Genomic DNA, 26,349 nt, shown 5'->3' on the forward strand with positions numbered 1-26,349 from the left:
TTAAAGTTTTCAATGTTTTTGGGATACATTAAGTCAACAGTCTGAGGAATGACCCAGCCAATTTCTACCTTGTTAGATGTGCAACTTATTTCAATGCAAGAATGAGGCACATCTGTTGCTAAAAAGCTAAGAGGATGTTCAAAAGTCAACAGATGCACGTACTTAACTCTCTCCACTGAAATAAGTGGGAGCGAAAAATGCTTAGCTTTGGCTTGATTATGCCCTGATTTCTGTGGTAAGTCTCTACCATGTTATAGCAGCATCCATGAATGTTGGGAAGCAAGGAAACCTTTCATAGAATCATAGATAGAATCATAGAATTGTAGAGCTGGGAGGAATTCCAGTGGTCATCTGGCCCAGTGCCATGCAACACCGCCCAAAAAAATCCCTCCTCACAGTTTGCAGCCCTGCTAAGCCAAAAATCTGCAGGACATGGAACAACTTAATGCAATCCTCCTAGGTGATTTCCAGTAGGGACCAGAGAAGGGAATTCTACCAGTTCCTATAGAATATGCATGCCATAAACATCAGAGTCCTCAGAAATGAGCAGTGCTCTAAAGGGATACTGAATAATACTGCCTTTTTAATAGAATCAGAAAATCATAGTGTTGGAAGTGGCCATGATGGTCATCTAGTCTCACCCCCCTGCAATGCAGGAATCTTTCACTCAACATGGGGCTCAAACCCACAATCCTGAGATTAAGGCTGGATCTATATACAAAAACCGATATGGGGGGGGGGGAAGCTCCCAAGGCAATCTGCCATTGACTTTGGATTCTGCTCTACAGTGCCATCTGTGTCGCATTTTTATAACACATTTTAACGTTATAAATTGACCTGTGTAGCTGAGTCCTAAGAGGCTCATGCTCTACCAACATAGCAAAACTAGAGCTTACATACAATAATTAAGTTGTCTCTTTCTTACTGAAAGCTAGTTTTGTGAAGCTACGAAAGGAATGAGAGGAAACGCAGAGTCCCTCTTCAAAGATCGACAGAAAACGTCCCTCCCCCATTGTTTCCATCTCTTCCTTCCATGTGCAGACTTGAACAAAGGCATTTCTGTAGCAGAATTTATAATCTGCTTGGGGTGAGGTGGGGACATGAAGCAAAACCCAGCAGTTATAATCCCAATCAGCTCAAAATCCACTTTCCTGAGGCAAAATTCACCTGCCTAATAACATGGCGCCTACTCACAACTGTCTCTAAATGAAATTGTACAAGATTTCTTGCACTTGCCCAAACTGCAATTCCAGAAAGCACCAGCTACAAATATAAATGCGTTCTCCCCACCTTTCCAATCAAATTTGCAAAAGGATCCCAACTTCACCATTGGTGTAAGTTGGGGCTAGAGAATAATGTTACCTTTCCCCAGTTAACAGGCTATACAGTGGTACCTTGGGTTACATACGCTTCAGGTTACATACGCTTCAGGTTACAGACCCCGCTAACCCAGAAATAGTGCTTCAGGTTAAGAACTTTGCTTCAGGATGAGAACAGAAATCGTGCAGCGGCAGCAGGAGGCCCCATCAGCTAAAGTGGTGCTTCAGGTTAAGAACAGTTTCAGGTTAAGTATGGACCTCCGTAACGAATTAAGTACTTAACCCGAGGTACCACTGTATATCCCTACAGATAGGCATTGTTTTGCAGGTTAGTCAAGTATAGATAAGAAGTCCTAGCTCTTCAGTAATCCCAATAAGCGGAACTCAATTTTATAGCTCTTATTTTTAAACACTACTTTTCAGTAAAGTGCATATGTAAGGTCTGTGCTTATACAGCTCTGCTTAGAGTCTCTGTTGTACAGTTTTCTACAGCGGGTTTTCCAGGGAAGAAACAAATGTAAAATCCTTTTTTCCCAATGTGCACAGGTTTTTAAAAAGTGCCTTGTCAGTGCATGTTAGGTTTTGAGAACTGCGTGCTCATTTGAAGCCTGTAAAGTAAAAGAAAGATTCTATGAACCTTATTATGTCATCAGCCTCTAGGCTGTTGGTTCCCTGTCAGAATGGTTTTCTGTAAAATTGAATTTTGTACCGTGAAGTCATATGCCTCAGCTTTAGCCTTGTCTTCTCCTCAGTTAACCTCATGCCCTGAATACAAGCTTCTTCCCGGGGCCATCTTTTCAGTTTGCCTGCAACCCATATTTATTAGGGCCCTAGAAATGGGCATTCCGCCCCACCCCCGGTCTAACACTAATGTTCTCTGAAATAGTATTGTAAGAAATCCAGTAGCCAATTTGATTATTTCAAATCAACATTCAGCCCCTCTCACCTTGGCCTCCCTGCCCTCTAGCCTCCCTGATTTCTAGATGTGGGGGTGCAGAAGAAACACTGATGGAAGCAGTAACTTGGAGAAAGAATGGATGTGATCAACTGGTTTGGCGCTATTTAATTTTGGTATGATTTCCTTATATATTCCAGGTTTTTTTTTTGGGGGGGGGGAGTTGCTCTATTTCACACTACTTGTCCTTGGTAAATCTCTGCTCCTCTTACTAAAACTGCTATTCTTCCAAATTTCACAACCACATTTCTGCAAGCCTGATAGGCATTTTCAAAACAATATGAGAACTGAAGCACAGCCATCTTTCAGAATTCTCTGAATTTTCAAATGCAATTATTTTGCCAAGTGTACAAAACATGAATAAAAATGCAAATATTGGAGAAAATAACATAGAAAAATGCATTATTTGAGGGGAAATATTGTTGCAAAAAATTGTATAATAGGAGAAATTTGCAGTATAATGCTGATGAATTTTCATGAGGACTTTTTTTTAACAAAACAAAGAAATCACAAATTGATGTGGAGAACTGAATTTAAGATTTGAATAATGAGAAACTGAGAGAAACCCAACCAACAGATTTGACAGTCTCTATTTGACGTGGGTGGTGCTATGGGTTAAACCACAGAGCCTAGGGCTTGCCGATCACAAGGTTGGCAGTTTGAATCCCCGCAACGGGGTGAGCTCCCATTGCTCGGTCCCTGCTCCTGCCCACCTAGCAGTTCAAAAGGTCGTCAAGTGCAAGTAGATAAATAGGTACTGCTCTGGCGGGAAGGTAAACGGCGTTTCCGTGCGCTGTTCTGGTTTCGCCAGAAGCAGCTTAGTCATGCTGGCCACATGACCTGGAAAAACTGTCTGCGGACAAACGCTGGCTCCCTCGGCCAGTAAAGCGAGATGAGCACTGCAACCCCAGAGTCGTCCGTGACTGGACCTAATGGTCAGGGGTCCCTTTATCTTTAAGCACAGACCCAACTCCCACAAAATGCAAAGGTTAATTTTCAATATTAATGTTGCCTTTTTTCTTTTCTTGCTGTTAAACTTTGTATTTCATCATTGCAGCTCTTTCCAGTAGGAAAGTTTTACATGCTTAGCAAACAGAGCTGTTCTGTAATTTATATCTATGTTTGTAAAGAAATAGCTTCAACATTTTGAATGCATCTCTTTCTTAGATTTTTATAAAGGGCAACAATACCTGAGGCAGATTGAGGCAGAAACCCCAAAGACGGCAACTTGAGGCTGCCTTGACCTGCCCAGCTCTGCCTCCACTGCTGGTGCAGAAGTGCTGCTGGTATGAGTGCTGATTTCGACTGAAAATGCATGAGATTTTGTGCAATTTCAGTGAGATCTCCTCCGAAATTGGGGCCAATGCCAGTGTCACTTCCCCCCCCAGTGGCGGAGGCAGCACGGTGAGCGGAGAAGTGGTGCCAGTGGCAGACCTGACCTGAGATCCTGAGATCCTCTATTTCACTTCATATTGTGGAGTGTTCCCGTAATTCCCATCTAAGAATGCTGAAGGCATAAGTTTGAAAATGCTGGATGGCGAAACCTTTCAAAAACATGATGAGGTAGGCAAGTGTTTAAAAAATACACTTGCAGGACATGATCTCTTTTGCATTATTATTATAGCATTCATTATTAATAATATTAATTGTGCACAATGGGAATTGAAAAATATAATATTAAAATCAGTATTAAAAATATAATCAAAATTATATGTAACCAGGAGTACTTCTTGCAATGGACACAGTGCCCTGGTTTCATACAACGCGATATACCAAAGTTTGGTTTGCCATGGCTGTGCAAAGGTGTGGCTCTCGTATTTGCTTTTCTCCTCCCTGGTTCTGTTTATTGCTGCTTGTGTTGAGCTAAGCAAAGGTTGGCCTTAGACTCACAGCTAAGCGTCATCAAAGCGATAAATAACCTGACATTCAGAAGACATCTTAAGGCAGCCCTTTTCAGGGAAGTTTTTAATCTGTGATATTTTAGTGTATTTTTGGTTTCTATGGAAGCCGCCCAGAGTGGCTAGGGAAACCCAGCCAGATGGGCGGGGTACAAATAATAAATTATTATTATTATTATTATTATTATTATTATTATTACTATTACTAACTATGAGTGGTAGCCTAATTTGGTTCTTGGCTACTGACCATGGTTAGCAAGGAGGTAGCTTAACCACAAATGAGTCCCAGTTTGGACGGCACACTCAGCCAAACCTTGTGCTTGGCAGAGCAGTTGAAAAGAGCCCAGACATTTGCACAGCTGCAGGAAGCCACAGTTTGGCTTACTGTGTCACGTGAACCAGGCTGGTGTTTTTTTAAAGTCAAAGTTGTGATTTGCACGATTCAGCAAAAGATTAAGATTTTAAACGCCAAATATTGTGAGAGATACAGCCGAAGGTGTTCTCTGCTATTGGCTAATGTTGGAAATAGGTCAAGATCTGACTTAATGTGGGGGGGCCCACTAGGGGGCGAATTGGAAGATGGCCGACAATACCATCTCTCCGACCCACACGGGGTAATTAAGAGGCTGTTATGGGAGTAGGCAGCCTCCCTTGTTGCCCCAAGGAAATGGGGAACACTGCCCTTGCCTGCTGTGCTCATAAATCACCCCCAAATTCGAAAAAGGGGGCGAGGGCCCTAGGCAGAATGCCCCCGTGTGGACCTTGGCTCTCCTGGACGCTGTCTCTGATCGCGCACTAGCTGCAGCAATTTGGAATAATTAATTACAAAAGAAGCAAATGAACATATTTCAAGTGAAGCAGGGGAGTGAAGTCTGCTAATTTAAGTGACCTCTGTGAAAGAAGACGATGGGTTGGAGAAACAGGAATATTTTACGATGAAGATACACCAAAGGCTGGGTATGTTGACAACGGGACTGAATGGGGGGGGGAACCTTTTTTACTTTCCTTCTATGTGATTTACAAGAACCCCTCCTCATTAGAATCATCGGTTGAACTAACCCAAGCAGGATGATTAAGGTCTGTGTGGAGATAAACTTTAACCAAAAGTATGCTTTATGGAGATCGAGAAGCAATAAGAGCTTTTGGAATGGCGCAGCAATTAATTCAGAGTCGCCATCTTGCCAAAGGATTTATAGCCGGGAGGAAGAAGGGACTTGTTTTCAGACTGCATTCCTGGTGAATCTCCTCAGAGGTTTTGAGAAAGGAGGCAGATTGGTGAAGATTAACGACGCTAAGACTGCTTTGATGTATGGAAGTGATGTTATATGGAAAACGTCTGGATATGACTACTGGATAAAAAAAGATAATATTCACGCAGGATTACAAAATGTTCTAACCAGCTTGTGGAGACTATCAGAGGTCACAAAGAGAAAGGAAAAATATATGAAAATAACAACAAGAGATGTGGAAAAACAATAAAAAAGGACTGGATAGTACTGTGAACATCATAAGGTTAAATTTGTGGACATTAAAACAGCAGTAAGAAGCAATAAGTTGATTGGATCCCCTTCGGAACTTGAAATATGGGTACCCCCAACAAAAATTTAAAATTCGGCTGTGTAATTTGGAATTTATGTAATTTGGTTTGATTTGATGTGATTGGTCGGTTAATAAAAAAATATTCTCAAAAAAGAAAGAAAGATCTGACTTCATGTTAGCAACAGTTCATTGTGATAGTACTATCCATCGTGAAAACCAGGAATTCACATTTCAGATTTCCCATGCTTCATGTTCTCTAAATTAAAGATCTGCCTTTTGTATTCACAGTCTTAACATGTCTTTTCTATGAAAATAATTGATTATAAGTAGTGAAAAGGATGCTGCATGTTACCAGAGCAGAAAGAAAATAATCTCAGTAATCATATTTGGTGTGCAGCTGATAGCAACATGGTCACATGGCCTGTTGTTGCTATGGCACTATACCTTTCCCAGGTTCTTTTAAGCAGGCTCCCAACTAGCTGACTGAAAGAATCTGCATTTACTTACATTCATAACAAATGAACATGCCAGGCAAGCTTAATTAAATGGCAGTATATGACCTCCCATTCATATTATTATTGTCTTGAATTGATAGTCACCATTGTGTCTAACCGTCTCATTTTAACCATACAGCAATGAGGAAACACCGGGTTGCATTCATTTGGAAACTAATCCAATGATTTTCAATTACCATTTATATCAACTTTGAACAATCATGCATTATTCTAATCTAAATCTTTCAACTAGCCTTTTGCTCTTTCGCACACGTCATCATATGGCTTTCATCAGTACTGCAAATGATCTCCACTCTCATTTAACCCACCTCTGATCTTCCACAATTCTTCGAAATACTCATCTCATTACTACTGTACCTTTTCCAGGAGGCACATTAAAACAAATTCACAGAGGTGAGGGGCTGTGGAAGGCTGATTAAAGCTGCTGGAGACTACAGGAAGCATTAGGGAAACCTGATCCTTGAATACTACAGCTCCAGCCTCTGGAAACTGTGTGGCGTGGACAATGCAGCAGATATAAAATGATTCTGTTCCTGCAGGCCACATCAAGAAGGGATATCATTCATCAGTTCTACCAGCCCCTTGTATACCTGACCTCCAAGAAGTCCTGGAGCCGGAATCCAGAGTAGGCAGAAGGTCCACAGTAGATACAAGAAGTGCTTCCAGACAGGTGTTTATTGTGGGATCGGTGCTCCTCATGTATGTACATTTTTAACAGTGTCGACACAATGTCATTGGCCACAAAATGCAAAGTTGCGATTCCTAATACAATTTCTTTTCAAAAACTAAGGTAATTCACTGATGAAAAATCCAGCTGCTTTAAGTCTTTCTTACATTGGGTTAAGCGCTGCACAGCCAGCAGATGCCGAAACACATGTCCCATAGGCTCCCCACTCCTGCTCTAGGATCATCACCAAACTTAATGTCAGCTTGTCGAGTTTCACCAAAATCATTTGCATGAAATTGGTATCTAATGCAGCAGAATTCAGAAAAAAAGGTGGACTTTTCACATTATTAATGCAAAACTCAAAGTGAGCCAGTTACTCTAATGACTTGCTGGGGTGAGGCAATTCCATATAACCAAAGAATAAAATAACAAGTATAAAAAAGAAGCTAGATTTAACCTTGGGTTTTATTTTTTCATCCATCACCAAAATGGTGTTATTAACTCCTCAGTTTCAACAAAATGCACAGCGTTTAAAATCAACGGGTACTGAGTTTGCTGAAAGAAATTAGAATTAGAAAGGAAAGGAAAGGAAAGGAAAGGAAAGGAAAGGAAAGGAAGAAAGGAAGAAAGGAAGGAAGGAAGGAAGGAAGAAAGACTGACTCCTATACCTCTGTGCTGCAGTAAGCAATTTGTTTTATATAACTTGTCAGCAGTAACTATAGTAACAAAATAATTTAAGAAAGTACACATCTGCAGCATTGCCTAATCTGCTGTTAAAGCTTTCTCTTGGAAAGATGAAACCTCTCATAAGTTTCATTGGGTTTTTGGGGGGAGGGGATATAGGCAAGCAATTTCAAAAAGCAACCAGTTAATCCTACCGGAGGCATTTATGTGATACCCTGGAAGCATGCAGGGCTGTTTCTGAGCTTCTGGGTGGGAGCTACATGGGCAGGGATGCCACTTGCATGAACTAGTGCCTCTATATGTAGGCTGTGCATGCAGTAGCAACAATTTCAACAATCATGGCAGCTTGGAAAAAAAATACACTGTTGAGGGGAGAATGGGCCACCCCAATTTGTGAGATTCATGAGCCCTGTTGAGATATGTGGTGATGCTGCTGCTTGATACAAATGTGAGGTCTTCAGAACTTCCATTTGCTCCCATTGCGTACATGGGGCTTCCAGGAAGTGGAGCCCAGTTCTAAGCAATCTTGATTGAGTAAGAATGTGCATCTCTGCCCACGGAGCCAGGGAAACCATATGTTGTAAGATAAATTTAACAGTCTCCTCTACAAGATGTCACTTAAAATTTCCTGAGATGATTCCAAAGCATTCTAGCCCTGCTCCAGCACTCTGGCACACACACACACACACACACACACACACACACAGAGCTTTTCGCACTAGCAGGGCTGCTGTGTCTTGGAAAGCTCATTACTGAATATAGGACTACCTCTACTTTTTCTGGCCTGGAAGTGAATGGGCTGGACTTGCTTTCACAAAGCTTTCTGCACCTTATGATTACGAATCAATTTCTGTACACTTAATGCCAAAATAGGCTTCTAAGTGGTTCACAGAATATGAAAACCAATTACACAACACTGTTAAAAAAAATACCATAATTATACAATGACACCACAATTATAGAACACAATAAAGCAATTCCATTAAAATATTAAATATAAACATCCATAATTAAAATATGCAACAAAACAGTCCCATTAAAACACAGCAGTAAAAACAGGAAACTCAGGTGAAGACATCTGCATAAATATTTACGGGAGTCTCCTGAAGAGTTTTCCCCACTTTGAGATGACAACTGCCCTGTGGCCAGGATTAGGTGGGGTTTTTGTCCATCTTCTGCAGCCTCTTCAGATCGGTTGGCAGAGCCAGGAGAGTCTCCTCAACCCCAATGAAGATCTCAGCTTCTGTCCACAACCCCACTCACAGCTATTATGATCAGAGAAGTACCCCTGATCCGATGCCTGCTCCCTTCTAGATGGGACATACCTCTCTGCAAAATTCTGAAAATGATTACATTTGTGAAATGCTTTAAAAAAAATATCTTGCCACATTCTAGTGTTGATGTTGGGCTTTAGGGCAGCCTGCCATGAATAAAATGACACAAGTAATACATCTTTCATTTATTGCAAAGAACCCTGAATGTTTTTTTAGAATCATAGAATCATAGAGTTGGAAGAGACCACAAGGGCCATCGAGTCCAACCCCCTGCCAAGCAGGAAACACCATCAGAGCACTCCTGACATATGGTTGTCAAGCCTCTGCTTAAAGACCTCCAAAGAAGGAGACTCCACCACACTCCTTGGCAGCAAATTCCACTGTCGAACAGCTCTTACTGTCAGAAGTTTTGTAAAGAATGGAATGATACAAATGAGTAAGTTAACCTTACTAAACTAAATTTGAATATTATTGATCATTTATTGTCACCAGATGGCGGAAATGTATATAAAATGGTACTTAGGGATGAGTGAGTCATTGCATGAGCACTTCACTCCCCCCCTCGCCCCGCTTTTGGTTGTAAAGCCTAGAAAATGTGTCTCCTTCCTTACATTCCACTCCATCACATAATTATGTATCCAGGCAGTAGCTTTCTTCATCTGTATGCTTGCAGTTGTTTCTGACCCTTTGTTTCCACCTCTAGTATACTCAGAAAACACTTTCTGTAGCCCACGGCTTCTCCATGCAAAGAAGCCTTTTTGTTAGCTTTCCCCCAACCTCTCAGCATCCTGATTATTATTCACTGCCTCCCACCTGAGGCCAAGGTTGCCCAGGTGGAAAAGACTGTGTGATATGAAGGAAGCTAATAACCTCTGTTTAGTCCTCTTAGTAATCCTCCCAAGTGTTTGTTCCTGAAGCTGATGGCCTATTGATCAGCACCCAAACTTACGATTCAGCTGAACGAAGTGTGATTGAATAGTGTCAGTTACTACTAGGGCGTAGCACATTGTTACACATCACCCCAATCTCTGAGCAGTGCAAGATTCTAGGGGTTCCAAGAACAGGGTTTGTGCTTCCATTTGGGAAAATGAGACACAGTGGAGATTGCTGGGTCTTTATGGTATATGGTTGATTTACACGCACATATATATACAAACTGAGTCTACAATGGAGGGGTTCACAGCATTAGCAACCCAAGAGGTTCCAGCTTCTTCATTGCTCTGCAGTTTGCAGAGTAATCCAGCTTACTCTCACCACACTAACATAAGTGCTGGCTTTTTCTAACACAGGGAGAGACCACATTCCTTTCTTCCTCTGCTGTGTAAATGACCCATTACCCCAGGCTTAACACCTCAAAGGAAATTAGTCTGACTCAGTTAACACTTATCTCATGTTGATTCCCTAGGATTGTCATTGTCTAATATGCACCTTAGTAAGTTTGCCTGGCTAAGTTAAAGGTAAAGGGACCCCTGACCATTAGGTCCAGTTGTGGCCGACTCTGGGGTTGCGGTGCTCATCTCGCTTTATTGCCCGAGGGAGCCGGCATACAGCTTCCAGGTCATGTGGCCAGCATGACTAAGCCGCTTCTGGTGAACCAGAGCAACGCACGGAAACACCTTTTACCTTCCCGCTGGAGCGGTACCTATTTATCTACTTGCACTTTGACGTGCTTTCGAACTGCTAGGTTGCCTGGCTAAGTTACACACATGTTAATTCCAAGGAATTAAAAGCATCTAACACACAGCCCAAATACACACATGGGTCTAGCTATCGCCTCACATCACTTCTGATGCCCCAAGCCGTAATTAAATTCTAGAACCTACAAACCTATAACAGTATAATGAAAAAGAAATAAGTCAACCTATTTCTTTCCCCTCCCTCTGAGCTTTTCCATGGCATCTCTTTCACTGGTCTGACAAATCTGTTTAGGAGAAGGTAGAGAGAGGAGCAAAACATCTGAAACAAGATCACCACTAAGTTGCATCAAATCAGTAGATATTGATCTGTTTTCTGTATGTGTGTGTATGTGCGTGTGTGCATGCATGGATGTATGTATGTGTGTAACATTTTTTAGGAACATTTTTTAAAATGTAACATGGAAAAATTGGGAGACATTATGGTAACCTTCAGTACAGAAATTGCTCCTGCATAGTGGCTAGAGTTATTTACAAACACAAACTCTCCCTTTAATAAAATACAGTAGTACCTTGATTTGCGAACAGTCTGGTTTGGATCCGTTTTGGATTACAAACACGTCAAACCCGGAAGTGCGTGTTCCAGTTTGCAACCTTTTTTTGGATTACAACCCATTTTTTTTTTGGATTACAAACAAATTTTTTTTGGAGGCCCTATTCACGAAAGCGTGCCTTGGGTTAGAACCTGTTTTGGTTTACAAACGGACCTCCAGAACGGATTATGCTTATTAACCAAGGTACCACTGTACACAATTCTCCTTAGTCTATGCGCTCAATAGCTATTTTGGCTGCCTTGTCCTATTATATTATTCTTGCCTAAAATGCATTATATAAATTACATTTTCAGATGCGCTTTCCTGGGAAAGATGAATTATCAAATTACATTATATAAAGGCAGGCATGGCCATGATGAAACATGAGAGCTTGGATGATTGAAGCTGCAGGAAGTTCAGCGTACCAGCGTACCATATATTAAATGATGCAGACCTAGAGAACCTGGAAGATGGAATCCGAGAACAATGGTAACATTTTGGAGCTCAGAAAAACAGTTCAACACACCCTTTTTACCTTGAGCTGAAGCTTCCTAGAGGTGCATAAGTTCCATGAGTTCAAAGAATGTCCTAAAGGCACAGGAAGACAATCCCATCTCTGAATTTAATAATGCTTGTACCAGAACAGTATTTGGAAGGAAGACTCCTCTAAACACATCTGTACTTGACTCTGAACTCCTGGGAGTTAGTACAACAATTCAGGAAAGGGATATGTTATAGGACTTCTAGAACTGTGCTGTAAATCTGCTCCTGAGTAGCCCAGTTACAACATCTGGATTTATCTGGGTTCTGAACATCCTGGCTAGGTCTAAATAGGGGAAACACATCACTAGAAACTCAGAATTCAAGTGGTGTGTAGTAAGATTTTAAGAATGAATGTAACATTTAAGAATTTGCATAGTGGTTGCATAACTGAGCTAATAATTTAGAATAAAAGTGATACTGATCACAAGCGGTTGTTGGTTAAATGATATGAATTCCCCTGGACATGCTCTTGCACTCTACTTAATCCTAAATCCTGAAGCCAAAACATGCTAAATAATCCTGTGTTCACTTTGCTCTCTCCTGTACAAGATTCATTTTTTTTAAAAAAATAGGGTTTCATGAGGTTGTTGTTTTTAATGTTGCGAGTGTGTGTCTTAATTACAGTGCCTTTCCCTTCTGTCACTGTCTTCATGTACCACGCCATGCAATTTTCACAATAGTTTTTGCAATTTCACAAGAAATTGCCATCTTTGACCTGGTTTGCACAAATGAACTTGATTGAGCCTCAGGCTCCAATGCTCTCCTGCCCCCTCAGATCCTTCTTCACCGTATCCTAAGTAATGGAACTAAATGGACAGACTCAGGATCTAGAAGGGGAACAGGAAGTGTTAGGACAGGAAATCTGAACACTCTCCCTCATGACAGCTTAGTATGAGCATACTTTGTGGGCATACCAAGAACAGAATATGGACCTTACCTCTGAGCAGACTGGTGGGAATACCCCTAGAACTGAACCTAGACTAACTTACCTTTAGTTTAAAGTCTACAAGTACTTTATGCTAATAAAACATCCATTGTGAGCCTGAGATTGGAAGCCAGAGTAGAACCTCCAGGTTTGATCCTGGCTCGTTTCAACGGAACATAATTTACACCACCCACAGTTCCTGGTTCGGATGTAACAACAATCTGTGGGGAGTTTAAACTAGAACATGGATACTTCCAGTGTCGTCTTCTGATCCATACTGGAAATATGAGGCTGAAGCAGAACACCAAACCATCACTTGGCATTACACCCAAACAGGGCCCATTATCACTTAAGCATGGAATACGAAAAGTCACATGGAAGGTGCAACTTCTGAACTAGGCTTTGTCATTTAAATAGATCTTTATGCTGCTGCAAGGTTAAAGTGGTTTATTTTGACAAATAAATCTTATCAAAGTACTATATCTTTAAGTTCTGGAATGAAGCAGCACTTGCAAATCAGCATTCAGCTGCAACTCATTTCCCTCCCTGTTTAGGAAGCTTTCGTTGGCAGTGTAACACTAATGAATTTCATCCAATAATGCAGCACATGGCACCAGTGTGGCTCTAACTTTTGAGGGGAGAGACTTTGTAGTACTTGTCTTCTATAGCAGTCCGCTGCAGCCCACACTGCCTTTGTGATTCAGTGAGATGGTCTGATTAACTTGCTAGCAGGAATAATGCCATCAGAACAGATGGGCTTTAGTGGAGGAAGCAAAAGGCCATGTGTACTATCATCTAGGGTGTTTGCTCAGAATTCAGGAATGTAGCCAGTAATGATCTGCATTGTGGAGATGTCACAGTTAATTTTAATCAAAACAAAATAAAAAAAATTCCTTCCAGTAGCACCTTAAAGACCAACTAAGTTAGTTCTTGGTATGAGCTTTCGTGTGCATGCACACGAAAGCTCATACCAAGAACTAACTTAGTTGGTCTTTAAGGTGCTACTGGAAGGAATTTTTTTATTTTGTTTTGACTATGGCAGACCAACACGGCTACCTATCTGTAACTGGAGGTAATTTTAGTTTTTGCTGTGATAACTTTTTTTTTTTAATAATATTTATTAAAAATTTTCCAGAATAAAAAGGAAAGATAGCAAGCAAGAAAGAAAAAACAGATATGATTTACACTTGGTTTCAGTGGCATCTTTCCCGGACTTCCCCCCCTCCCCCTCTTGTATTCCATTTCCCTTAAATTGATTCCACAGATTCTTACCCCAAATTTTAAAACCTTATTTGTAATTTTAAATAACCCATTTATTCCAAATTAATTTATCTTATTTATCTTAATGAACCATTTCTCCTTATATTTTATATAATTCCCTAAGATCGACCCCATTTCCCTTCCACGAATTCCCCTATTTTCAAACAACAGACATGAAAAAAGAAAAGAAAGAAATAATATATAATTTTACAGCCTTTGGATTCCAAATCTCTCCCCCCCCCCCATTCCCCGGTTCCAATCCCCAAAGTTCATCCATTGTCTACTGCCAGCCTGGTGTATCCACGTCTATATCTCAACTCCACTTTGCCGTCTTTTGATAGCTTTTAATTTCAGAAAGTCCAATCTCGAAAAAACTCTCAGAAAAAGTCATTGTTCTTCCATCCAGACCTCTATGTTTAAGAGTCTAACTTAAATTCTATTTCTTGGTCCTTTTAAAGTCTGGATGTTCCAAATACTCCAGCTTCAAATTTGGTCCAGCTCTTATTCCTCAGGTTGCTTTTTCCTGTTCTGCAGAAACCTTCTAATTCAGAAACTTCTTGTTCTCCACAGAGGCTTTTGTTATTCAGGAACATAACTTGCGTCAAGTCCCTTCCTTTCTTCTATAGATAAATCCATTGTCTCCTTTAGTATAGAAACCTCTGTAGACAAAATAATGCTTCGTTTTTGCAGCTTTCCCAAGAGATAACAGATCCTGCTCAAATTCATAGTATTTTTCCACTTGCTGCTACTGTTGCAATGTCCCAGCCTCCCTCTAGAGGGAATATGGTAACTTAATTTCTTTCAAAATCAGACCCAAAAGTCAAATAACTTGTTGCCTTTATTTCCAATAATTTATGTCCAAATTGTAACAAATCTAACCAGCAAAGCCATCGTAACAAAGTTCTCTTTTATTTTCCTGCTTTGACAGCTACTTTGACAGCTGTCAAAGTTTCTGTGTCTCTTCACCAGTCTCTCATAGCGGATCGTTCCCGGTTCCCGGGGGGGGTTGCACTTTAGTTCCCACAAATCAGTCTTCTCCTCCAGCACAATTATTGTAATTTCCCTTCGTGAAGTTAAAATTTTTTTTCAGGTAAACAAGTTCATCTCTCGATCTTAGTTGTCAAATCCTTGCGTTGAGCCATCTACAACGGGGGGGGGGGGGGCTTCCTTTTTGCACTCCCCCCGCTCGCTCCAAATTCAAAGATCAAATTTCCCTTTTAAGTCCAATCAATTTACTCACGGGTTGTTCCTTTTAGTCCAAATCCGAAATTTTCAAAGAAGAAGTCGTTGCTCTCCGCCAAATGGCATGCGGCTTCGCTGGGCAGGGGAAGCATTGGACTCACAGCACCACACCCCCCCCCGTCACCCGCTCCGCAGCCTTTAAAAAGGCTCCTTCGCGGGTCGGGGGGGCGCAAACGGTGCCCGCCGAGTCACCAAGTCCATGGGCATCTCCGCCCATGGTTTTTGAGGGTCCCTGCGTCGCCGGCACGGCAGGACCCGACCCCTACCCAGCCGACTCCCTCCGGAGCTCGGAAGGAGTCCGCCATTCGGCGATGGCGCCGACCCGGAAGTCCCTGCTGTGATAACTTAAAGTCACAAAGATAAACTCCATTTTGACTGCAGGTGTGACCAATCTGTGGGATGTTCTTTTTGAAGATTCAGTTACTAAAAAAGTAAAGGTAAAGGGACCCCTGACTGTTAAGTCCAGTTGTGAACAACTCTGGGGTTGCGGCGCTCATCTCGCTTTATTGGCCGAGGGAGCTGGCGTTTGTCCGCAGACAGTTTTTCCGGGTCATGTGGCCAGCATGACTAAGCTGCTTCTGGTGAAACCAGAGCAGCGTACAGAAACACCATTTACCTTCCCACTGGAGTGGTACCTATTGCACTTTGACATAGAAATCTTATCAAAGTACTATATCTTTAAGTTCTGGAATGAAGCAGCACTTGTAAATCCACTTGCACTTTGACGTGCTTTCGAACTGCTAGGTTGGCAGGAGCTGGGACCGAACAACAGCTCACCCCGTCGTGGGGATTCGAACTGCCGACCTTCTGATCGGCAAGCCCTAGGCTCAGTGGTTTAGACCACAGCGCCACCCACGTTACTATAACCCCAAAAATATTGCTATGACATGAGAGGTTTGATCTATGCTGCATTTAATTCTACATGAATCTTCAGAAACACACCTTAGTACTGTACTTCTTAAGAGTTTAGTTTTTCCTCTTCACTTCTCTCATGACTAGAGATGGAAGATAAATTCAAATAAGTTTGCATTTAAAAGCAGACTTAGCTGATTCAAACTCTTTGAAGCAATATGTGAACAGAAACACAACCAATCCTTTGAAAGTTGCACTTCTCTGAGTTTTAAAATGCAATTCTCCACCCAAACAATTTGTACAAAAAGTACATAATCTAGGGTAAAGTCCATATAACATACAAAAATTCATCACATTAGAGAAATCTGCATACAAAAAGGCAGTGCTTTTTTATTAAAAATGTTTAGGGGTAATCTCATTTCCCTACTCATATTGAAATACTGCCCCTCAATGAGGCCAAACGTAGATTCACAAAATGTTTAGGGGTGTGCGTACCCCTGCAACTCCCCAGAAAAAAGCACTGCAAAAAAAGAGGCAAAATGCTGATGAATTTTCATGAGGACATTTTTTTTGGGGGGGGGGAATCATAAATTTATGTGGAATGTGGAGAGCTCAACTTAAGAATGGATAAATGAGAAATTAAGAAAAATGAAAAACGATCTATTCACTTATCCCTATCTGTGACAATTAGGGAGACCTTGTTTTTCAAAAGTAAAAAATGTATATTTTCACATATCATTTCAGATACCTTTTAGCATCCAGGGGCTCTATTTAATCCTCCAAATTATTTATTTGTGAGCAAACCCTTCACCAACAGATGATAGATTTGTATTTTGGGTACATTTGTTATGTTGAATTAATTTTGTCACCAGTGGTTATTTCTATTTTCCCACTGTCTTTGTTGGTTTCTGGTTGTTTTTCATTGTTAGTTAAGTACGCATTTCATGTTTTCTTAGCAGTACATTGTAAAAGTGCTGTGCTTAAGAGTGGTATTTGCTTTATCTATTTCTTCTGGTGAATTAAAACAAAAGCAACAACCCTCAATCAATAAACACAAACAGCCATTAAAAACACAACTAAGAGGGAAACAGTGGTGTAAACCGAGGCTTTTTGAAGTTTAATTGTTATTCCAGAGGTGCATTTGTAAAAGTGGGTCATAGCAGGAACCTTTTTCTTTAAAAACAAACACGAAAAACCAGGAAGAGACCAAAGGAGAAGAAATACAAATGGAAAGCGCGAGAAATGAATGAAGGCATTGTCAAACAAAACCAAAAAACGAAGCAAAGCGGGTTTCATTAATGCCTATCAATACAGGAGGTACAAGTAACCCTACACTCATTAGCATTTCCCAGAGTGTGACTAGGAGAGAACCTGGGATTCCTTTCTCACGTAAACAGGTTATAAAGGGAGACTGCTGATTTGAGAAACCTAAAAGGTGAAGAGTCAGTCTTACACATATCTAAGAGAGGCAAAAAACCCACCACCTGACTCACTGCTTGTGGTTTGCTTGGCAGAAACCGACCATTAGCATTGGTTTGTATGCAAAACAGAAACAGTAAAACGGGAAAGCGCCATTTCACATGCTCCATGACAGGAAGCCATATGGTCTGCAATTCTATCTGCATTTTAAAGGAAGTTGCAGCCAATCATGAGTTACTGGTGAATTTACTTAAGTAATATAACTAAGCATCTGTGCCTTGTTAACATATTAACATCTTTAAAAAATGTATATCCAAAAAAATGTATGTCCACGTATCTAGAAATGCAAGGTGCAGAAGTGGTCCTAGCATTTTAGGTATCATGCTATTGGATTTTAAAGGTTTTAAAAAAGATTTTCTTAAAAAAATATTTTTAAAGAAATAAGTCAAATTCAGATCAGTAAAACACATACAAATATATTCAACCCCAAATATGTATTTTTCACATAACTTATTTCACATTTTCTATAAATATATTTTATCCACCAGGAAAGTTTCAGCTGCCTGGAGAAAGATCTCTGTATATACTAATTCCCTACAGAGGTCTTTCCTGCTATGACCCACCTCTTATACCAGCACTCATGAGTTCAATGCACTTGGAAAGGGTTATAGCACCTCAGCATTTTATTTAAAAGCAGTCCCAACACTAGTTCAAATGAAAAAGAAATATACTCTGTAAATAATAATAATGCAATGAAAAGGCAAGGCAACTATCTAGCATATTCCATAACTTTCACCACTAGTCTGAGTAAACAAACAAATTAGGACTGGTTACTGTGTCTGCTTACCCCTGAACTTAAGGAGCAGTTAGTTGTCACAAGTTGCTAAAAGGTTCTAGTATTTACTGCATACAAAAGAAGAGCCTTAGTTTAAATTCTTTCAGGTGGATATCATGAACTGTGAACACCCTTTACTCACAACCCTTCATTATACTGCCATGCATGCAGACTGGTTAAATAATGGTACAAGAATCCACGTTTTTGGTTAATGCTTCTGAACAGAGTGAGTATGGTCCTCTATTGATTTTATAATCTTCAGAAGTATTATTAGAATTGTTAGTTATAAGTACCGTATTTTTCGCTCTATAACACGCACCTGACCATAACACGCACATCGTTTTTAGAGGAGGAAAACAAGGGGGGGGGGATTCTGAATGAAACAGTGGATGTATCATTTTTGTGCCTCATGCTGTGGCCACAGACATGTGTTCTGATGGTGAATTTGGGGTGACCCAATGCAAAAATCCTGAGAATCCCTGTGGATCTGTGCTTTGTAACCACGTTTTTGCACCATTGTGGCCCCAGGCAACAGTAGGTGCGTGATTTTTTTGGTGCAGGCTGTAGCCATGGACATGCTGTGTGATCTGATGGTGAATTTGGGGTGACCCAATGCAAAGATAGGGGATGCGGGTGGCACTGTGGGTAAAACCTCAGTGCCTAGGACTTGCTGATCGTAAGGTCGGCGGTTCGAATCCCTGAGGCGGGGTGAGCTCCCATCGTTCGGTCCCAGCTCCTGCCTACCTAGCAGTTCGAAAGTACCCCTAAGTGCAAGTAGATAAATAGGTACCGCTTTATAGCGGGAAGGTAAACAGCGTTTCCATGTGCGGCGCTGGTGCTGGCTCGCCAGCTGCAGCTTCGTCACGCTGGCCACGTGACCCAGAAGTGTCTGGATGGCGCCGGCTCCTGGTCTCTTGAGCGAGATGAGCGCGCAACCCTAGAGTCGGTCACGACTGGCCCGGACGGGCAGGGGCACCTTTACCTTTAATGCAAAGATCCTGAGGATCCACGTGGAGCCATGCTTTGTAACCACGTTTTTGCACCATTGCAGCCCCAGGCAACAGTGGGTGCATGATTTTTTTGGTGCAGGCTGTAGCCATGGACATGCTGTGTGATCTGATGGTGAATTTGGGGTGACCAAATGCAAAGATCCTGAGGATCCCTGTGGATCCGTGCTTTGTAACCACGTTTTAAGTGGGGAGGGAAGGAAAAACACAGAAGGGACAAGGAGCACGAAAGGGGTGTGCAGAGAAGTAGCTGGCTAAGAATGCAGGAGAGGGGTTTAACGGGAGGGAGGAAAGGAAGGCAAAAGTTTCCACCCACCCACCCACCCAAGCCAGCCCCCCCTCTCTCTCCCACCTGCATGTTTTCCGGCTGCCTGCGAGTCCCTAAAATGCTTCCCTGGACGCAGCAGCACCGGAGCACGGAGAGGAATTAGAAGGAAGGACGCGATCCTTTCCTTTCCCCTCTGCTTGCCTGGAGGGGAGGGGATTTCCCTGCTCTTTGTTCCGTTTCAGCAAACAGCAACAGAAGCGGGTGGGCAGTAAGACCCTGAGGCAGAATGCAGGAAAGCAACAGCTTCCTCTCTTCAGGCGTCCCTCCTCCCTGACGCGAGATTTGATTTTTGCCTGATTTTTGCCCCTGCACTTGCGCCAGTCGGCTCCAGGGACCACACATTCGCTCAATAACACACACAGACATTTCCCCTTACTTTTTAGGAGAAAAAATCTGTGTGTTATAGAGAGAAAAGTACATAGTGTTTAGAGGCCTCTGCACATGGGGGCATCATTTATAGCCTCTGATAGACTTGTCCCCCGTGAATTGGTCTAGATCAGGGGTTGTCAACCTAGTCCCTACTGCCCACTAGTGGGCGTTTCAGGATTCTAGGTGGGCGCTAAGGGGTTCTATGGCACAAGCTGAATCCTCGAGCACTGAATCCATCGAGCACTGGTAGGCAGTAAGGAAATTTTACCATCAAGAAAGATGCATTAGTGGGTGGTAGGTATAAAAAGGTTGACTAAAGGTAAAGGTAAAGGTACCCCTGCCCGAACGGGCCAGTCTTGACAGACTCTGGGGTTGTGCGCCCATCTCACTTAAGAGGCCAGGGGCCAGCGCTGTCCGGAGACACTTCCGGGTCACGTGGCCAGCGTGACATCGCTGCTCTGGCGAGCCAGAGCCGCACACGGAAACGCCGTTTACCTTCCCGCTGGTAAGCGGTCCCTATTTATCTACTTGCATCCGGAGGTGCTTTCGAACTGCTAGGTTGGCAGGCGCTGGGACCGAGCAGCGGGAGCGCACCCCGCCGCAGGGATTCGAACCGCCGACCTTTCGATCGGCAAGTCCTAGGCGCTGAGGCTTTAACCCACAGCGCCACCTGCGTCCCTTAAAAAGGTTGACTACCCCTGGTCTAAAGCCTAAAGATGATAGTCCTAATTGATTATGGAGGACAGGCCTTAAATTGTCATAGTTTGCAATCTAGCAATAGGCCTTATGAAACAACACCAACAATAACAGATTGGCAGACACTTCTGATAGAGTGTTTTCAACTGGCAAAGCTGACAGGAAAAGTCAGGGGAGTTTTAAACCAGAAAACATACGGAAAATGGAAAATATTTAAAGAATATATAAGATTATATTGCAAAAATGATACCATCTTAGCAGAATTGGAATGATCCTTGCGAATAACAGATAAATGATATAAACATTATAGTGGAATGTATGAAAAAGGATATTAAACAAAACTGCGCGATGATACCATGACAACAGAAAAGGTATAACGAGAAAGGTTGGAAGTTTTTTGCAAAAAAAATTTATTTGATAGATATAATGTCGTATAAATCTTTGGTCTCCCCCCCTTTTATCATTTTTTTGTCTTTGTTTCAAAATTTTCCTTCCCCCCTTTCTTTTCTTTCTTTTTTTTTGTATTTAAATCTGAAATACTTACTGTGGCGTTTGCCCTCCTAGGTGTGTGACATCATACTGGGTTCATAAGGAAAGGGTTAACTAATTGTAAAATGACTAACCTGTAGGAACCCAAGGGGAGGAGTTAGTTGGAGTTAGAGTTGTTAAGAAGTCAGTCCTGAGTTAGAGAAGAGAGAGGGAGGATAAGTCTGTGGGTTGGGCTAGTCTGATGGGAGAGAATCTGCTAAGAGGAGTCAGTCAAACAGTTGAAAAGTTATTAGGAAGGTATAGGCCGGTAAAGAAACTAAGGTTAAGAAACTGACAAGAAAATTATCTGAGAAACCATAAACTTGTTAATGCTTATAAAATAAACTTGTTTATTTGGTTTAATTTTAACAACTGTCTGGACTCAGTGTGTACCTGAGAGTAACGGGTTGGTGGCAGTGGGGAAGTAAGCACAGTGGTGGCACAGGGATCAATAGACCGTCAAACGTCCAGGGACTCTGTGTGATCGCCACACTTACCTTCGTTGTATGTATCTTTGTATTTTAAACCAATAAAGATTCAATAATAATAAAAGCAATAGGCCTTATTCGTAAATTCTGTTTCCTTGCATTTAAATGCACACGTACGCAGCGGCGTAGCGTGGGTTGTCAGCACCCGGGGCAAGGCAAGTAATTTGCGCCCCCTAACCCGGGGCAAGGCAAGTAATTTGCGCCCCCTAACCCGGGGCAAGGCAAGTAATTTGCGCCCCCTAACCCGGGGCAAGGCAAGTAATTTGCGCCCCCTAACCCGGGGCAAGGCAAGTAATTTGCGCCCCCTAACCCGGGGCAAGGCAAGTAATTTGCGCCCCCTAACCCGGGGCAGGGCAAGTAATTTGCGCCCCCTAACCCAGGGCAAGGCAAGTAATTTGCGCCCCCTAACCCGGGGCAAGGCAAGTAATTTGCGCCCCTAACCCCTAACCTGCCGCCGCTGCCAGCTTCTTCTTGCTGCTGCCTGGGCTGGTCGGGTGTGGTTCTCTCCCACGCTCAGCGCTGCGCTGGGCGGCCGCTGCACTATCCCTCCCCCAGATAGTCCCTCCCTCGCTCTCTCTCCGCTCCACTCCGCACCACAACGCACGCCTGGCACCCTCCCCCTCCACAGTGGGCGGCGACCCGGCAGCTCGGATCGGATTTGCACAGCCAGCACTGCAGTGAGAGAGAGTGAGTGAGCCAGGTAGGGGCAGAGAGCTGCGAGTGCGAGCAAGCCCCCCCAAATGTTGCGCCCGGTGCTGCTGGCCCCCCTGCACCCCCCATGCTACGCCACTGCACGTAAGGGAGTCTGGAGGGACAGTGACTATTTCTGACCCCGGTGGCCCATTCACAGCTCTCCATGAGACTGAGGGCAAAGTTCTGAAGCAGGAACCACTTCTGCCCTTGTGCATTTTCAAATTGTGCACGTGCGGAGCCTTCACAAGTAAAGGGCATGCCCTGCTTGAGACCTTCACCCACAAATTTGTGGAAGGCTATGAAGGAGCCAAGGGACACGGGTGACACTGTGGGTTAAACCACAGAGCCTAGGACTTGCCGATCAGAAGGTTGGCGGTTCGAATCCCCGCAATGGGGTGAGCTCCCGTTGCTCGGTCCCTGCTCCTGCCAACCTAGCAGTTCGAAAGCACGTCAAAGTGCAAGTAGATAAATAGGTACCGCTCCGGCGGGAAGGTAAACGGCGTTTCCGTGCGCTGCTCTGGTTCACCAGAAGCGGCTTAGTCATGCTGCCCACATGACCTGGAAGCTGTACGCCGGCTCCCTCGGCCAGTAAAGTGAGATGAGGGACACAACCCGAGAGTTGGTCACGACTGGCCTAATGGTCAGGGGTCCCTTTACCTTTATGAAGGAGCCAAAGATGATGTGTCAGAGGAGATGGGGCTTGGCTCTCCCTCGTGTTGAGTGTTTACATGTGGTAAAATGGAACATCCACATAAGGCTTAAATCTGCCTGGAATGTGCATTTCTCAGTCCTCCTTCCCTCCATGATTTACTTTCTACAAGTATTTTTTCTGCTCTAGTACACTCTGTTGCATTTCTCTCTTTAGTTCTGCACTCCAGCTGCATAAAACCCTCCAGTTTTTTCCTCAGTAAATCAAACATTTTGTGACTGATCACGCATATGCTCAGAGACTTGATACTGATTTCGTTAAACATATTGAACTAATACCAGCTATAAAAATAACACTTGTTTTTATTCCTTGGGTAAAAGTGTATCCTGCTTGTTTTATTCCTTGGGCAAAAGTGCATCATGCCTTCCATACTGTTAGCTAACTAACTGCTGAATTTTCTTTGCCCAATTAATGAAGTATCAGGAGTCTAATTACTGGGTCTAGGAACTTACCTTCAGGACCAATTTTGAATATCACTTTGAAGTTATTGATGTTATGTGGCCTCAATTATATATTTGAAATTTTAATTTACACTGGCTGTGTAACAGTGGCGGGGGTGTGTGTGTGTGCTCAGCACAATACAACACACAAATGTATATTGTTGTTTTTGTTGTTGTTGTTATTATTATTAATATGTATTTTCCCCTGATGGCACTCAAAATGGCCTATAGATAAAAACAAGAACTGCTAAAACATTTTAGGTAAAGGTAAAGGGACCCCTGACCATTAGTTCAAGTCGTGACCGACTCTGGGGTTGCGGCGCTCATCTCGCTTTATTGGCCGAGGGAGCCGGCGTACAGCTTCCGGGTCGTGTGGCCAGCATGACTAAGCCGTTTCTGGCGAACCAGAGCAGCGCAGGGAAACATTGTTTACCTTCCTGCTGGAGGGGTACCTATTTATCTACTTGCACTTTGACGTGCTTTCGAACTGCTAGGTTGGCAGGAGCAGGGACCGAGCAAGGGGAGCTCAGCCCATCGCCGGGATTCGAACCGCCAACCTTCTGATCGGTATACATATATAAAATCTGTTAAAAACATACATATAATTCCAGAAAACCCCCCAACCCTTGGCATGGCAATCAATTCTGAAAAGCCTGTTGGAACAAGGTCTTCATCTGACAGCAGAAGATAACGAAGGAGCCGCTCTGGTTCCAGAATCTGGGAGCAGCCACAAAGAAGGCATTCTCATGAAGATCTCAAAACCAAGGTAGGTACATATGCGGGAATACGGTCTTCCAGAAAGCTCGGAACTAAGCTGTGCAGGGCTTTACAGGTCATAACCAGCACTTTGAATTGTGCTTGTAAATGGATAGGTTCTCTCTGCTGGCAAGAACCACTTGTGGGTGATTGTTGACACCCAAGTCCCTTTAACTCTCCCCCATTCTCCCCTCGCCCCTTTGCTTTCTCACACATTTGTTTCCCCAACCCTATACTTCCTTATGTGCTGCTTCTTCTTCCTTTGAAAAAATGGGGGGGGGGGGGAGAGTGTTTTCGTTTTCTGATGTTTATGTTGTTGGTTTCCTCCAAATAGCTTCCCTCCATATTTTAAAGAAAATGTGCTGATTTGAACATTACCTGTACTATAAAATAACAGCTGCAACAATATAGTAAAGGTAAGCAAAAATTTGTCACTTTTAGACCCCTAAGTTGTTAGGACATTGCCATTTTCACCTCTACATAGTTCCATTCTTATTTCAGATATCGCAATGTTTAGTTGGTGGTATATCACAACGTTGAAAACAAGACATCACCCAGTCCTAGTGTCTATGCATGTTGACAGATTAAAAGCACACACACACATCTTTGGAAAGTGCATATACATCTCCCTTTGTCTGGAAGCAATTCCTATCTGTGAATCTGATGAAATAGAGAAACAGATTTCGGTATCATCCACTCACTGGCAACAACTCATTCCAAATCCCTAGATGTCCTCACTCAGCCATTTCCCAATAGGCTTTTATGAGCCTCTGGTAGACATTACAGTGTGAGGCTGTCTAAGAATGCCGCCTGCGGAGTTCTGGAGAACTTTGGGTTTCACAGAATCATAGAACTGAAGAGTTAGAAGGGACCCTGAGAGTCATCTAGTCCTGCCGACAGCTGTGGGGTGGGACTGGGGCACCAAACTTCTGGTTAACAGCCAGATGCACTAACCCAATGCAGTTGGTTTTGTTGTGTGTGTTGTTGTTTTTTGAATGCAAATGAAGCTGTTAACTTTTAAAAGAAGAAATCACCCACTGCTATGCTTCAAATAAAAATAAACCAGATTTCTTCAATGTTCCACAGGAAACATTTGGGGCAGACTCGCTTCTTGCTGACTGCAAATTCAATTCCCTTATGGGACAGCTGCGTATTCCTGCGTCGCATGAGTCTGGACTAGATGATCCTCATGGTCCCTTCCAATTTTACAATTTTATGATTCTATGGAGACATTAGAGAAATAAAGCACAGGGGGGGAGGGACAGAGTGACACAACACCCTGTGGAGACCTGATCCAACTTTGGGGTGGGCGGGTGTGCTACTTACATCACATTTAAATTCAGAAGACAGAGATCCACAAACCACTCCACTCCACCTCATCATTTGCCCCCCCCCAAAGGTGATGCACACTCCAATTTTTAACACAGATTTGAAAGGGGTGTGGATGATTCAAAGAGCTCTTGAAATGTAACACAACTGCTCTGTCAAAAAAGATTTGCACTTCTTTCTTTACTCATCTCCTTAATAAGCGTTAGTCACCCCCCCTTTTTTTGCAATTATCATATAATCAGGTTTCCACTGATTTTCAGCAGCAGGGAAGCAGCAGACCTTTTGCAGATAGCTGCAGGGCCATTTTAATGATCAAAACCCAGAGAGATTGAGGTCAAGCTTTGAAAATTACATCAAAATGGTGCTTAACGGTTTATTTGTGAGAAGGGGCATTTCACTGGCACAGAGCTCTCATGACAGTTGCATGTATTTGAAAGGTAACAAGACCTTTAAAAGGCAGCCTTCGAGATGCATTTTTGCATCATTTCCCCCAGCAGGCTTCTATAAAAGCAGCTTGTGCCTCTGGACAGTCATTTCAACCTTGCTCACAATGTTAGCATGGCACAAATTCCGCAGAATCAAAGCACTCAGCAAGTTCAAAAATGGTCCCTGTAAATTAGATTAAAGAAGCATGGGACACTTCTGCTCCTAATATTCCCTTACATTGCCTCCGTAATCTTTATGCCACTGGAATGTGTGTCAGTATTACGGTTGCCTGCTGCAGGTGGGAAGCTATGGCTGAAAGAATAGTGGCTTGCTCAAGGCAATAACTATCAGTTGACGATTCGTGTCCTACTCTCAGCTTGCTCGTTCCATGCTCCATCATAATCTTCCTCATCAACATCTCATGAC

The 26,349-nt window shown here is 42.7% G+C and overlaps 1 protein-coding gene across 1 annotated transcript in view; it reads right to left on the reverse strand.

Annotated features, from left to right (window-relative positions):
- The window catches only part of PCLO (piccolo presynaptic cytomatrix protein), a 261,547-nt gene that overhangs the window by 121,699 nt on the left and 113,499 nt on the right, over window positions 1-26,349 (reverse strand). The gene's annotated exons all lie outside the window — the stretch shown is intronic.

Source organism: Podarcis cretensis (assembly GCF_951804945.1).
Source record: "Podarcis cretensis genome assembly, chromosome: 5".
NCBI lineage: Eukaryota > Metazoa > Chordata > Lepidosauria > Squamata > Lacertidae > Podarcis > Podarcis cretensis.